The sequence below is a fragment of the Episyrphus balteatus genome, chromosome 3 (assembly GCF_945859705.1).
Source record: "Episyrphus balteatus chromosome 3, idEpiBalt1.1, whole genome shotgun sequence".
NCBI lineage: Eukaryota > Metazoa > Arthropoda > Insecta > Diptera > Syrphidae > Episyrphus > Episyrphus balteatus.
The window spans coordinates 24,353,592-24,367,156 of record NC_079136.1 but is presented as its reverse complement, the minus strand read 5'-3'; the positions used below and the strand labels follow the sequence as shown (position 1 = coordinate 24,367,156).

Genomic DNA, 13,565 nt, shown 5'->3' with positions numbered 1-13,565 from the left:
TAGTTTTAGAAAATTTTTTAATTATCAATTAAATGAAGGATTTGAATCCCACAAAAAGTCGGGTGGTTCTTATTCTATATTTAATCAGGTTCTAATGGTAGATTGAAAAAAAAATTCATAGCCACGCCCCCTCCGCCCCCTTAATCATACTGCAAAAACCAATTCTGCATTTTTTTCAGTTTTATGAAGTTTCATAGGTATATGAGTTGATGAGTTGACAAGTACGAAGGAGGTTCAGCTTTATTGCTATATACAACAGGGTGGTCCTTAGGAACAAAAAATTGGGGACGTCCCCTAGAGTGGTTCCAAATCAGGAAAAAAAAGCCCTAATTTTTTCAAATTTGTATTCCTAACCCTTCCTGACCATATTTAATTAAGAAGTTTATATCAAAAATCCGCCATTTACCCAACACTGGACACAGAATATCGCCCTTGCTATAGTAACTTCTTATCAAAATAGGGCCAGGAAGGGTCAGAGATAAAAATTTGAAAAAAATAGGGTATTTTTTTTCCTGATTTGGAACCAATCTAGGGGGCGTCGCACTCAATTTTCGAAAAAGAGTAAAATAAGGACCACCCTAATATACAACTATCAATCGGAAGTTGATACAAATTTAATTTTAATATCTTATTACTTAATTAAAAAAAGTTTTGAAAGCAGAGAATGGTCCTAGTCGTTATAAAGAAATCTAATTACAAAATTCCAGTTGACCAGTTTTCCTATAATTTTGGTTTAAAAACCCAAAATTACAGTATTTATCAACAATCGATTGACAGTTGTAAATCACAATACGGGTGATTATAAAATGGATAATAAAACAGTCAAATCCTGTTTGCCTAAGAAGTATGGAGAAGGTTAAAAGGTTGAGAGTAGTCAAAGCAGCCGCAGGCACAGTTTTGGAAGTCATTCGGTCTAAAGTTTACAATACAGATGAGTACCCTTACCCATCCTCTATTTTTTGAAACTGTAATACTGAAGAATAAGAGTGGCCCTTTGGATAAATGGAAAAAGAAATGTTTGGCCTTATCCCATGCTGTTAAAGCTGCTGCTCGTCCCCGATCCTTCCTTTCCCCCTTCAAACAAGAATAAGTGTATATGTATAGGAAGGTCCTGAGCTTCTCATTTATATGATTACATCCCTTGGCTTTTCATCAAATCACCACGAGGCGCAGCTACTTTAAGTTTCTACTATCATGCAACCACAACCACCCCTGATTCAACTCGAACGTAAGGATGCTTTCTTCCAGTTGCGCCAGAATTAGTATCTAAAGCAGGTACCATAGAGCTTCAAAGATTTTTGAGGAAGACATCGACTTACTATACCTAGGGCAGAGAACGTGTATGTACCTTCGAAAACCTGGGAGGATCAATTTATCTGATGAATTCTCCATTTTTCACATTCAATTCTATGGAGAACGTCTCATTCATGCCATAAGTGAATGTGACACCACCTCAAACATCTTTGTTTTCGGAAAAAAACAAATTTTGCAAAATGTTTCAAAAACCCCTCTGCTCTTGAAGCTGCAGAGAAGCTAAGGACCCAAATGCCAGAGATCAGAAAGTATCGGAGGCGGAAGAACATATCTTGTTGGCTTTATATGGAAAGGACAGTAGTCATATCTCTAAGCTCTCTTCGATATTTCAAATTTATGAGCAGTTCAACTAACTTAATTTGTGCAAACTACCGCGTACAACAGATCCAGCACACTTTCATTTCCTCCGGACTTATCACCAGATCATGGCGTGGATGGGTATTGAGAAAAACCTCTGGAATGGGGCTGGACGAGAGGATGCCACGTATTGCAACCCATTAAAACTGTGCAAGATCCTGCTCCCCAAAAATTGATGAAAGCTGTGTCATGCAAATACCTATGTGCCTAGATGCATGGGAGCTGGCAGATGCAGGAAAGAGGGACTTAAATGTTCCACATTCTGTAATTTTTGCTGTGGACAATCCTGTCAAAATCGTCCACTTGAATTTTTTATGAAGATGTCGACGAAGAAGATCAGATATCATCGATCAATTTGAAGAAAAATTCAACGAAGCCAACTTTTCTCATAATTCACCATCTTCAACTCCACCTATTACTTCTATATTTCCCCACCTGCTACCCCTTCCCCTCATAACGCAATTCTTTTACCTTCGTCCACTCATAGCCCACCGCTTTATAAGCGCATGAGATATTAAACTAGGTTATTAAGAAATACGACTTTTATTAAATAAAAACACTTACTATTACCTGGTTCTTATCAAAATAATAAAGTTATGCAAATGAATTCCCTACAAAAGGATTTTTGGCTAAAAATTAAAAATTAGGAAGTTATAGCGCTGTAAACAGGTAAGAAACTGAAAATAAAGAAAAACGGAAATTGTAACTTTTTTTTGAAAATTCTTAGTTTGGTGGATATTGGATGTGCAAGTTGTAGAAAATTTTGTGTTCTACAATTTTGCACATTAATTTTTCACATTTAAATGACCAGAAGGAAGCTATGGGCATAAAACTGAAAAAATGCAGAATTGGTTTTTGGGGTATGGTTAAGGGGGCGGAGGGGGCGTGGCTATGAATTTTTTTTTCAATCTACCATTAGAACCTGATTAAATATAGAATAAGAACCACCCGACTTTTTGTGGGATTCAAATCCTTCATTTAATGGATAATTAAAAAATTTTCTAAAACTATCAAAAATACTTTTTTACTATTTTAGCCCTAACTCGGTTATTTGATTCACAAAATCAAAGTGGGCTACATTTTATTTTAGGTAATTAAATTGTCTATAAGATTGATTATGAAGACTTTTGCGTAAAAGTCAATTGTTAAAGAGTTATAGCACTGTTAAGTGACAAGAAACTGAAAATATTGCAAAATCCGAAATTTTACATGTTTTTGGAAGCTTCATAACTTCGTTGTTTTTGGATGTATAAAAATACTACCAAGGTCATTTTCGTAGGAAATTATGTTTTCTACAAGTCTACCAACAACTTTTTTTCAATAAAATGCACCAGAAGAAAGTTATGGGCATAAAAGTGAAAAAAGTGCCAGATTTCTATGGTTTTTCGGTGATGCTGAAGGGGGCGGAGGGGGCGTGGTTGTGGAAATTTGGTTTTTCTATCTACTAACCATACCTAACAACATATCAAAAATTTAGAACTACCGGACCTTTTGTAGGGTAAAACTCCTTTATTTACTGGACTATATACTCGTACTTCGTCTTCGTACACTACGGAACTACACAGCAATTTTTGTTGAACGAAAATCTCGCTTCGAGTAGAAGTAGAAGCCCTCATCTTAATACGATTGAATGCCATTGAACAGTTCATAAGTATTCGTGCTCCTGAGCAGTCGTGTATTTAGTGTGTCTCTTGTCACTAGGTATTCCGTTTAGAAAAAAATCTTCTGTTATAGTAAATTTGATGTTGTTTGCGCCTTCGAAATATTAATTCTGTCAGATATTGAATTGTGCTTCCTCGATTTGTAGGCTGTAACTGTTCGAAACCATCAGGATATCAATCAATTTCCTAAAAACCTAAAAGACCTCCTATGTGGACAACAAATATACGTTCAATTAAATTCATATATTTATTTTAAATTCTTTGTAATGACAGTTGATTTATTTAGGATTTATTAATAAAGTTTGTACTTAAGCTGTTTTATTTATTTGGCCAACGTTTTTATTGAACTTTTTTTTGAAGATTTGCGCCAAACTTTTTCAAGTGCGATGTTCATTGTTGTGCGTTAAATGTTCATTTTCACACTCTTCCCATTCGCATATTATGTCGTCGATTTATGTGATGTGTGTTCCGTTTGAAAAATAAACAGTTGTTGTGTTAAGCATTAACGGTAATTATTGCTTATTTTTCGGAATAATAAATTGTGAGAAAAAAGAGAAGAAAAAGTCTTTTTATCTTTTTGGTGCCCCAAAACAACATCCCCATATTTTTTAATACAAGAATAAACAAATTCAATTGGTAAGTTTAGCACACGATGTATTTATGTTTTTTTTAGTACAATTTCAAAATACTAACAAACGAATGGCGCGCTCAAAAAAATATATTCAAGAAAAAATGATAATTTTCTTTAATTTAATGCACTAAATTTGTGCTAATAACATTAATATCATAAACAGGGAAGTCATTGCGCGGCACCTCGGCGTACACATGAATGTCAGTGCGTCATATGGCACTCAATGAATTAGTTCACGCGAGGGGCGAATTATGGAAATGAAAATGAGAAGTGAGGCTGCGAATTAAACGACACGGACAAGGTGCGGCGCCGCCGCCGCCGGCCGGCAGTTTTATATTCAAGGGGTAAATGAGCGGGGGCGTTGCGGCAACTTTATTGCGATCGAGTGCTCTACTCGGCAGGGAGACTGGCTAGCCATCGACGGTGTTGGCGGCATTGGCGCACGTTGCGCTTTCGCCTTTAATTATAGTAAGAGAACCCAGAGAATGTGGTGTGGAGAGTGTAGAATACATTGAAAATTCAGACGCACGTTTTAAATCTTATTAATAAACTGCCGGTCAAGTATTGGTTTCGCATTAAAAATGTGTGCATGTTAATGATTTTGGAAAAGGTTCATTGGAAATTTGAATCAATTCTAAATTCAGATAATTACATTACAACATTTGACTTCTCTGGAATTTATACAAAGCGGAAAATCGTCATATGTGAGATATCGCTGAAATATCGCAGATTTTATTGATTTTATTTATTTCAAATTTACACGAATGATAAATACATACCCCGCTTTCAATATAAATCATCTGAATTTGAATTTAAGCTCAGGATTTTTAAAGATCTGATTGGACCATAAAAAAACTAGAAGCTATCTCTAAAAATTTTGAACTTAATTTCCGATAATTTCTTAATGCGAGATGTAAAACATTCTACCATTTTTCTTTATATCGACTTTTTAGCGTTTTCGTCAGTAAATAAACTGACTTAGAAAAAGAACCATATGTATCGACTATTTTTTAATCTTTGATAGTTTTTGTTGTTTTGATTCATTTGAAAACTCTTCAAAAAAGATTCGAAGAAGTAAGTACAAAGGTCTTCAGACCCAGCAAAAACGAACAAACAACCTTCCCGACTATTGAAATCGATATGAAGATGAATTTACAATTTTACTTTTAAACCTGCATTCTCAGTTTTTGGCTCTTAAGCCTAGCAAGCAGACCAAATTCTCTCGAAAATTTAGCCGAGCTAAAATTAGTTTGAAAATTTCGGCTAAATTCATCAGTTATACTACAATTAGGTACTACATTGGTGACAAAAACCAATACTGAAAGCTTGGGAAATATTAGTTTGTGGTCGAAATAATTGAGGACCTTGCATTAAAAGGGATACAGCTCCATTTTTTGAAGTTAGGTAGATCCAAACTTTAAAAAATTGCAATTATTACATAAATGCATGTAGTTTTTATTTAAAATAAAACTTGACTAAAAAAATTTAATATTTTAACCTTTTTTTAACCAAGTCTTAGGTTAAAAACAAAATATTAGGTAGTATAAACGCGATTTTTAAAGCTTGGAACTGATTTTTAAAGCTTGGAACCTCAAATTTTCCGATACAAACGCGAACATTTACTTAGCCAGAACTCGTTTTCATATAACATTTTTTTTCTGGCTGAATATGCCGAAGAAATATGTATACTCATACTCAGTCAAAAATCTAACAAAAGAAACTTAGATGGCCAAATAAAAGAAGTGATTTTTTTTCAAAAATTTTCATTTTCATTTCAATTTTTTATTGGGTTTCTAACAAAAATAAAATGCACGACTGGGTCGCACGAACTTGCTGTTAGAGTTAAAGTTGCTTTAATTTTTAAGGCTTTTTATAAAGAAATTTGGAAAAAAAAATTCGTGTTAAAAAAAAATAAAATAAAATCTGTAACCAAATTGCCATCCAAAAGAAGTATGCAGTTTTGATTGATATATTAACATGCATTTTTAGGAAATAAATTTTCAAAATCGTTAGAGCCGTTTTTTAAAAAACTAATTTTTTATAAATAATTTTTTGGAAAAAATGTTTTAAAATAAAATTGGTATGCCATTTTGTCACTAATCAACATCTAAAAACAAAATTTCAAAAAATTCAATGTCCTGTTTTCGAAAATTTGATTTTTTTAAAAATCCAAAAATTATTTTTTTGGAAATTTGTTTTTTGGTTTATATTTAAATTCTATAAATGCTTCCTCACAAAAAGTTTCGTTGAAATCGAATAAGCAGTTTCGGAGATAATCGGATATGCAAAAAACGGTTCTATGGCAGGTACCGTTAATAATGATTTTCAAAAAAAATTTTTTTCATTTGAAGATAGATCATAGCTTAAAACTAACATTTGATTTTTTTAAACAAAATCGTTGGAGCCGTTTTTGAGATATTTCAATTTTACTTAAATCGGTATATGACAAGTACAGTTATTTTTGGCCCAAAAAAAATTAATTCCAAAAACCCCTCTGGAGAGTCGCCAAATAACGCTACATACCAAGTTTGACATTAATCGGTCCATCCGTTTAGGCTGTAGCTCCTTATACTGACAGACAGACAGACGGACTTCCGGGACCCACTTTTTTAGCATTCTCTACCATCGTAATGTCATGGAAAAATGTTATCTCAACTTTTTTTTTTTGTACGAATGCATAACTTGATACCTATATCGCAAGTAAAAACCTTTGATTTGAGTGAGTCCCTATGAATTGCTCTGGTTATGAAAAGGGTATTTTAAAGTCAATTATTTTACGGTCTTGGTCCAAAACTAAGCTACCCCTTTTCTCATTTTATTAATTTGTATTAACTATTTACATTTATTTAACCATAAGAACAAGAACGTGCGTCCAAATGGTGCACTTTTATTATTTTATTTATTTATTTTTCATCGACCGCGCGACGCGACGTAGTCTTGATTCTTCAAAAAATAAAAATGAGAGTGCAATGCTCTAGTCTGTCTCTTCAATGATTTTTCGTGTTTTGTTGTATAGGTAAAATTTTATTTATGAAAATAATTTTCAAAAAATAAATTCAAACTGGCGCCAATAGAATTTTAAAAATATCAAAGGAAAAAAAAAAACATACAATCATGTTTTTTTTTTGTTTTGTTGTTGTTGTTTAATGGGAATATAGCAATGGCAACAAAAATTAAGAACTTCTGGAATTTATTGATAGCTATGGCTATGACTAAATTTAATTTTATTTATATGCCACACGAGATGACCATCAAAAAAACGACTCATAGAGACTCCTTTACTATCGACTTCAAGTAAATTATAAATAAATAAATTATATTTAGAAAATTGAGATAAATTAATTAGTTCATTAATTTATGACAAGAGATGTCGTATAGCAAATTGATGATCTGTGATAAAAACACTGAAAAGTCTTTTTTCCTTTTGTTTGTTAGCTAGCAAATAATAAATTGTCACAGATGGATATGAATGATCGTGGGTAAGAGCGTAATGAAATTTTATTTTCTGTTTTGAAGATTTTTTTTTTGTGGTCAAGGTCAAATTTAAACGATGAATAATGTGTGCTTAGTTTTGAGTCATATAATGTTTACACTGCAGTTTAAATTCGTTGATCTTTGATCTTTGTTCTATAATCGATTGAACAAAAAAAAAATATTTTAAAAAATAACTTGTTTTTAAAATTATAATTAGGTAGATACATTTTGTAGATATAAAATGCATACACGATTTTATGGCTTATTTTTATATTCTGTATAATTTTTGCCAGTAAAAATCAAACAGTGATTTATGTGACGTTCGTACTTAAATTTTAAATTCTTTTGGCGGGATGATAAATACTTGACAACTGAGATTAACTTTTTAACCTATGTTATTCGGAGAAAGTGTGCCTTTATATAGAAGAAAAAAAACTTTAAAATCAGATGCATAGTTTCACAGAAAGCCTGCCACAAACAAACAAATTTTTTTTTTTTTTAATAATTAATTTAAATAGTTAATTTGAAAAAGAAGAGATAACTAAATACATTGTTTTTAATTACTAAATACGGTATGTACATATATTTCCTTAACACTATATTGTAACAACTATGCAAAATATTGATCTTGGGAATAAGTAAATAATCTCTCATTTGGATAAACCAAACTATCCCATAATGCAATTTTCATTTGCCCTGTTTATTTATTCATTGTAAACAGCCTTAATACTGCAATATTAAGTCTATACATGCCCGAAACTTAATTATCCAAAGGAGTAATTTAACTGTTTCGGTAATGAGCCAAAAGAGAGAGATATCGTTTTCTTAGAACTTCATTGAAAATAAAGGTCTAGCCGCAAGGATTATATTACACAAATAAAAATTCCAAGTAATCAGAATGATACTTCCTGCTGCCTTGAAGACTTTTTTTTTTGTAATACACACATACGAGTAGGTATTCTGTTCATTCACCCCTAAGGAAAGGTTGTTTTCAAGGCAAGGCAAAAAGGAAGTGGAAGGCGTTGTTTATATTCACGATGATTTTATTTTGTATGCCACAGATTTGAAGGATTACAACCGAATTTTAAGGGAGAAATTTAAAGCGTACATGCTGGTCGGTGCAATTGAGTTATTTGATAGATCTTTATTTCCCTTATTTCTTTTGATCGATCGAACTTATCAATGAACATTTTTTTTATATCCATCGTACCTATATGAAACCCCTTTTGAAAAAAATAAGGGTGGAATGAACATTTAGCAATGGCAAGTGCATAATTTTTGCACATGATTTGATGGTTTTAAGGTTTTGGTTTAAATTTTTTTTTTTAGGAATTTAAGTTGAGTTTCCTCTTTCGCAGTGGAAGTGTGGTGTGGTCGTCTAATGTGTATGGCTTCCAGGGTAAAAAATATGACACAACAACGAGCTAAGCTGAGGATTTTGTTCTTCTTTACGCGAAAAAAAAAACTTTGGTTTACGGTCAGCTGATATTTGATAGTCAGTCAATAAAAAAAAAAAAAAACTCACTAATATTGCGTCAGGAAGATTAATTGAAATCACTTTGGCACGCAAGTGTTTCAGTTTTGCCGATATTCAAACCATTCAAGATATAAAATTTGAAATACAAGCCATCAGCTTACACAGTCGAAAAATGTTCATTTCCGATATGCCAAATGCACAAAAGGGTCCAACTTAAGTGAATAAAACTACAAAAAATATTTAGACCAATTCAAACTTGTTTTCATAACTTCAGTATAACTTTGATCTTGTGCTGCATTTATACGAGTGACTAACAACTAACCATTAAATTTGTTACTCATCTGTGAATTTATCTTGACATTATAGGGTCGAAAATTTGACAGCTTGTGGCAATGCATTTTTCATAATAATAATAATAATAATAATTTTTGGCACGACACCACATACCTATTCATTAAGAACCAAGTCCTAGTGACTAACAACTCTTAACCATTTTTGTGTGATTGTATCGCCGAGTCCGAACGGCTATCCAGAAATGCACTTTTTCATGGATCCTTTTTTAATTCCTCGCAATAGGCAGTACCCGAGAAAAGAAGCTCTAAGGTGCTCGAGGCTGGGACACGAACCCACGCCTAGGTAAAGTTTTAACAAAATGGCACTACCCTTCTATGCGGAAGCAAATTCACACTATCTCTACACAATTTATTTTCTAGCTCGAGGCCAATTACACGCTTATGTCTATTGTGGCAACTCTATGAAGCGTTCAATGTTGTTAAGTCAATCTTATGTCATTGTTTATGCAATAAAATGACATACATTTAAGCGTACCTATTGTTTATATGTATATTTACTCGATAAGGACGGGAAACCGACGAAGTTACGAATACCAGAGTTACGGCGACAGAGTTACGAGCGTCAAAGTTACGCGAAACCGAAGTTACGAAAAACTATAGTTACGAATTCTAAAGTTATGTTAAGCTATGACATGTGATTTTTGGGTTGGCAACAATTGCGAGGAACGATATGGAATTATGGAAATACAAACAAGAGATTAACATTTTTCTCATTGGTCAGAACTAAAAGAGTAAAGCGAAAATGGGTGTTATTTAATCTTGTAAAATTTTGATTGGATAGGTACCTATAGATATACATATAGGGTTTTGTTTTTGTAAGAAGATCGCAAAAACGTTGAAATAGAAAAAAAAAACATAAGTATACTTATGTAAGTTTGGGGGACATAATTGAAATTAACTTCTTATTTGTCCAACTAATATTGCACCTACGTATCGATATTCTCTTATTTATGTTTCCATAATTCCATATTGTTCCTCGCAATTGTTGCCAACCCAAAAATCACATGTCATAGCTTAACAAAACTTTGGAATTCGTAACTCTAGTTTTTCGTAACTTCGGTTTCGGGTAACTTTGACGGCCGTAACTCTGTCGCGCGTAACTCTGTTATTCGTAACTCCGTTACCATTTCAGCATGATTTGTTTTATTATTTTACATTCTACAAAATATAATCGTTTGTCTATGTTTTCGATGTATGGCAGGATCTTGTACTGTTAACAGCTTGAGCACAGGCCTGCTAATATTTTTCTATAAGATTCAAATTTGTGAAAAAATTGCAAAATTTTAGTTAAGCTTTTCAACGGCAGATATTGAACTCATTAAGATTTTAAACTGGCAATTCAACCTGAAGTTTATTCAATATGTTCGACCCGTATTCGCGTGCATGTGAAACCGTGTTAACTTATATATAAATATCTTTATCTTAACTTGTTTATTTATGGGTTCGGCTGAAATTCGTGAAAATTCTCACAAATTTAAATCACGCAAACAAAATTATTAATTTGCAAACATTTTGAACTTGTATATCTTACATAAATAGCTGAATAATACAATGGTGTAGCGTAGCGTAAAGGGTCAAAACTTAAAATTACGAAAACACAACAAAGGCAAAGGCCGACAGGTCTCAAAGTTCTTCCCTAAGTTACAGCTTAACTATTGTTTTTAGGCTGTAACGGACAGCGACTTTGAGAAAAACACAAGCGTGTGTTTTAAATTCTTGGGTCACTTAGAATTATATTCGTAAAATACTTCTATTCTGTACATATCAAAAACGATGAACTATAAAAAAAACTCATCATATCAATGATAATCTCATTAGTTTCAGTTAAATTTTTCTCCTTCATTCATTAATACATCAAATCCCACGAAAGATGAAACTATAATTATACATGTATTTGTCTGTATATTCACATGTCACATCACATCTTTTTGATCTCCGTTTAATTGTGACAATTGACCTAATGCATTCCATCTTGTGTGCCTCTGCTCAATTTGGTTAACCATCAGACCCATCATTGAGTCTACGAGACAGTTTCATTCAAGATTTCTAAGCGCCCGCCAATTGCTTCAACAAGGGTGATGCAATATAGCTGGTTGATTTTATATAAGGAATACGTATTTTCGCTTACAACTTTCGATTATGAATGCAATAAATGAATAATTAATTGCAATTCAAAGAAAAAAAAAAAACAAACAAACTAAAGCTTTAGAAGATAGTAGGGTTAAATGAGGTCGTTTGCATGAGTGTAATTGTAGTAATTTAATTAACGCGTAAATGAGAAATCGGCTTATTGCTTCCGACTTGTTCTATCTGTTTATCCTATTTTGGTTCGTTTTCAAAGAAAGACGCTCCTTTTATTTATAATCGTTCTTTTTTTATTTATGAATGTAAAATTTTAAGAACTTGGACTGGGAGCGAATATACATCTAATTTACGAGCAGCCGAATTTATATATTTCTGCAGATCGTAAATGTACCGAAATAAATATATCGAAGACGACGCGAACATTTGTTTTTCCTGCCTCAATGTCTGGCAGTGTTGCAACAATTAATCATATTTTTTTGTTTTGAGCTTTTTTTTTAGTGTTTTTAATTTTATTTTAAAATGTCTGCATTTATTATTTATAAAATTCAAGTATGAGTGTGCAGTTTTAAAAAGAGACGATGTTATATTTATTTGCTTATGATTTGGTGTGTTTGACTTTAATTTGATTCTCTTGCACTAACTTGGTCAAATTTTCTTTTCATTGAAACAAAAGGTTTTTGGAATTTGACTTCTTACCTATGACTAAATGTCTTCCAAGACCGATTAAATCGAACTCTAGTCTAGTGAAGCCATTAAAGAATACGACACCACCCTAAAGCTTGGGTTTATAGGCTATCTGATATTCTGGGTTTTACAAAGAAGAGCACAAAGCACTGTAGCCGGTAAATATACCTTGTCGAAAAGTTTATATTAGAGAACATATTGACAGATCTTAAAAGATTAAGGATAAGGACTATAATGAAACTAACCACTAGAAATGTGAAATGATCAAACTTGAATGAATCCAAAACAACCTAAGTGCAACAGTAAACTGTTGGACTTAAGTTTTTTTTTTTTAATGACCGATTCAATTGTTTTGCTGTTATAGAATTGGAAGATGTTAGAAATTATAATAGTCCTCAATGTTGGGTATTACTTGTGAAATCACAAAAAAAAGTGTTGATGCTTGACATCGTGGATACAATAAGCTTATTAAGTAACTGACCAATTATTTCCGCTGTTTGACAACCTCAACCTCTTGTGTGATAGGAAAGAAGATTATTATTTTAACATCAAGTGCAAATTTTTGCAAAGACTTTTATAACAGATCATCGCTTTCGGCATTCGTTTGAAATTATTTAAAACGAAAAATCATTATCAGAGCAATAAATAATTAAGCATGACATGATTTTTAATTGTGCGCACAGGATTTATGCTTTGTTCAAAAGATATTTGTTATCACTGGGATATTTGTTATTGTTAAAGGTTTTTACCAAGCTTATCAGTTTCAAACAAAGATGACTGCTCTAAATCCTTAACATATTTGAATGCATTATATGTTTAAACAAAGCTTTCTTTCGGCAATGAAAATTTATATCAAAAAAACGAGTATAGTTATTAATATCTAAAGATTTATTTAGTTTGCATGTATTGGCAAAAAATTAGTCTAAAGGGTATTTAACAAATTTTATTGAAAATAACACTGGTCGACAAAAATAAAAATATTTTTTGTGCTTGGGTTTAATTTGCACTTTTTGGGTTCATGGTAAACTAAAACAATAAATAATCACCCTTTCCCCTCCTAAGATTTGCTTTTGTAGTGTTGGGAGCAAAAATACAATTTTCATACCCTGTGAGTCTAACTCGAGTTTTATGAGCTATAGTGCAAGAACCGTGCATTGTACAAAAAAACTGTTAAGGTATAAAATGTAGATAATTGAAAGATCTACATTTTTGCAGAAGCACTTTATTCGACTAAAATTATAAGAAAAAAGTTATGATGAATACAAGGGTTTTTTGCTCTGTAAAACACTGTTTTTTGAATTCAAACTGTAATATTTTTTTATCTAACTTCAACTTTGGAAACTTTTATACTTTTTTAAAAACTGCAATACCGGGATAAGTTTTAAAAATAATAAACCAGAGTCACACAATAAAAATTTTTTTCGTCTTGTTGCTCTGAAATAAAAGCAAGAAATTGAGTTTTTACGAAACTTGAAACTGTTAATTAATTTGCAGAAAAATGGCGTATGAAATAAAAAATATTTTTATTA

The 13,565-nt window shown here is 32.1% G+C and overlaps 1 protein-coding gene across 1 annotated transcript in view; it reads left to right on the top strand.

Annotated features, from left to right (window-relative positions):
- The first annotated feature begins 3,291 nt into the window (after positions 1-3,291).
- Positions 3,292-13,565, top strand: part of LOC129913151 (aminopeptidase N) — a 37,218-nt gene continuing 26,944 nt past the window's right edge. The window contains exon 1 of the mRNA XM_055991687.1: positions 3,292-3,968. The gene's annotated coding sequence lies outside the window, so the exon portion shown is untranslated. The remainder of the gene's footprint in view (positions 3,969-13,565) is intronic.